Here is a 2,942-nt window from a genome sequence, read left to right on the forward strand (position 1 = left end):
TGGGAACTCCCTGATGGCAGCAGTCTCCCTCTTATGAACACTGCCCCATCACACCACAGAAACTGATCAGGAACATCGAGGATCAAGACAAAGAGCTGATGAGTTCTCCGAATCCTCCAGACCCCAAACCACTGAGCGTCCTCTGAGTGCCAGAAGAATCATGGAGGCCCCGGGATACAGCGTGGTCCCTCCCACTTTTCTGATTACTTAACCAAGTCTTCACCATCAATCTGATGTTAACTTTAAAGGGCACATATGTTTTTAAATCATTTTCATATGTAAATCATTCCCTTGTGGTCTATATAAAGCAGAACTGTAATGCTTTGGTCTGAATTCCTCGTTATTGGAGCTCCACAGACCCCTCTGTTACACCTGTCCTGAGGCGTCTTAGAGCAGCTCGGTTTTGGTGCAGTTTCTTTAAATGTAAATGAGACATTTCATGCCCCGCCCCCCTCCAGGTCGCAGAGCGTTCCACTCTGCCCCGTTCGGCCATTTTTGTAGTTTGATAGCAGCGATACGATTATCTACCGGCAGATAAACAAGCACTTCAATACACCAACAACCGAACATTTGGACTAGTCCACTTGCAACTGATGCATAACTGAACTTGGACTACAAAATCACTGCGAGAAAAAAAAATGGCAGATTCAGGAAATCGGTAAGCCGGGAGTCCAGGACCATGTTTGGCAGTTCCACAGCAAATACTGTGACGTAAGAGGAAAGAAAACGGAACAGGCTGAAAATTATGACCCAAAAGGAACATGAAGAAATTTTTGCAGAATGCATTTAAATTTCCTGCACTGCTACACACCAGGGTTATTATAGTTAACGAAAACGAACGAAAACTGAAACTGAAAAAACATTGTCGTTAACTGAAATAAATAAAAACTACAATTAAAAGGAAAAAACAATAACTAACTAAAACTGTATTGCGAGTTTAAAAACTAACTAAAATCATAGATAAAATGACCTTCCTTTTCTTGTTTGTCACTTTATTTAAAAGCCTTTGGATCGATCAGTTTTCCGCTCTCCGAGTTTAAGCGGGAGCGCCGTCGGGCAGCTGTGTGCGTGCGTGTGCACGAGACAGCGGCAGAGGCGCTCTGAACCGACCTGAGTTCACCTGTGGAGAAATGTGACTACTTGTCGGGTCCACGCATGAACCTGTTCCGTGCTTGTGCGTTTCCGGCTACTTTATCAGTCAGAGAATAATAATCAGGAACAATAATCAAAGCATCGATATAAGGACTCAATGTCAGCAAATTCCTGGAGGGAGCTGCTGAGACTGTCGGGATGGACGTGAGGGAATGAAGGAAGTGGAAAAACAGGGACAAATATGTTTGCAGCCAAAAAACTGAGCACAAAGAGCGAGGAGCAAAAGAAGTCCCAGCCGCATATAAAACACCTGCACACGACCGTAAGGTAATGAACACACAATCCAGCTACACAAGCAGAAATGCGACATGCGGTCGGACACTTCCGTAGGTTGTGTACAGAGGCCGCAAAGACCCTGCGAGTCTAATCAGCAGCATCTAACCAAGCTAACAGAACAGCTTCAGGTGGTGAGAACATCAGGAAGCAGCTGGATTTGACCTTTGACTTGTTAATCTGCTGCACTGACGCTGAACTTTATTGTAGAATTTATTGAGTTTTGGAGTTCATATTTTTCTTTGTTTCTCCCCGTTTTTGTTCGTGTGTGTCCTTAATATTAGCACATTTAGCACGTAGTGCTGCTGTCTGTGAACTGGTTGTTCACTATATTTCTTTGTATCTTTTGTTGACTTTTTATTACACAGTAGTCACTCTTATTCCTTGAATCTTGCACCTGACGAAGTATGAAAAACTAACAAAACTAAAACTAAGCATTAAACCAAAAATAAAAACTAATAAAAACGAGCGAAACCGCTCTGAAAACTAATTAAAACTAACTGAATTAGAGAAAGTAAAAACTAACAAACTAAACGATAATGTAAAATCCAAAACTATTATAACCCTGCTACACACTCACAGTACACAACAAAATGTATTTAAGGGCTAAAAGTGGATTTTGCATATGCCTCCTTTAGATCAAAGTTTGTATGCACTCAACTGGGGGGGTTACCAAATCTTCATGGCTGTGGTTTCACAGCTGAGACCAGTAAATACTTCAAACTGGTAAATCTGGTGACTGAGGATTTTCATTTAGCTCTTTGACTTTGGAGCATATAAATCAGATATGACATCAAAGTGTGCATATTTTAATTAATGGCAGAGGAAATAATTATTGAATCAGCGTGCAGTCTGCATTACTAAACAAATACCTGCACAAATGTAAATATGCAGAAAGGCGTGCAGCCAAAAGCACGTCTGCAGACTTCAGCTGCAGGCCCACTGCAAGGAAGCACGGCTCCAACCAGAGAGCCGTGAGTGGAAACAGCAGGAAGGATAATCCAGAGTTTCCAGTCAAATGTGTTTGAAACTTGGAACAAATGCAAACAAAATGGGAAGGTTAGAGGAAAAGAGCTGGATGGAAGATGTGAACACATCGGGACTGAAAACAAAGCAAAATCTGGTGAAAACAGGAAAACGAGGACAAATGAGCAGAAACACGAGTGGATGTCATTACTGACACACAGCTGGATTAGAGTTTGAATCATGTAAGGAAATATCAGGTGAATTTCTCCCATTTTGAAGGGCAGGACCTGCAGACGTCCTGCTAAACTCACTGAACCCCGTCACAGAAACACAGGCCAGCCCTGCTCGAGGTCCACGCTGCGAAGGAGAGTTTGGAGCATGTCTGAAGCTTTTAATGTCGTGGCTCATCGAACAAATGAGAAGCTAAGGCAGAGGAAGTGCTCTTGCATCCAAAGGTTGCTTTTAATGCTGAAAATTCTTCCACTCCACATTGAAGAGACACAACAAGCACTGATCTACGTCTGTGACTCTCTGAAAACTGATTTTTTTTT

The sequence above is a fragment of the Archocentrus centrarchus genome, chromosome 24 (genome assembly GCF_007364275.1).
Source record: "Archocentrus centrarchus isolate MPI-CPG fArcCen1 chromosome 24, fArcCen1, whole genome shotgun sequence".
NCBI lineage: Eukaryota > Metazoa > Chordata > Actinopteri > Cichliformes > Cichlidae > Archocentrus > Archocentrus centrarchus.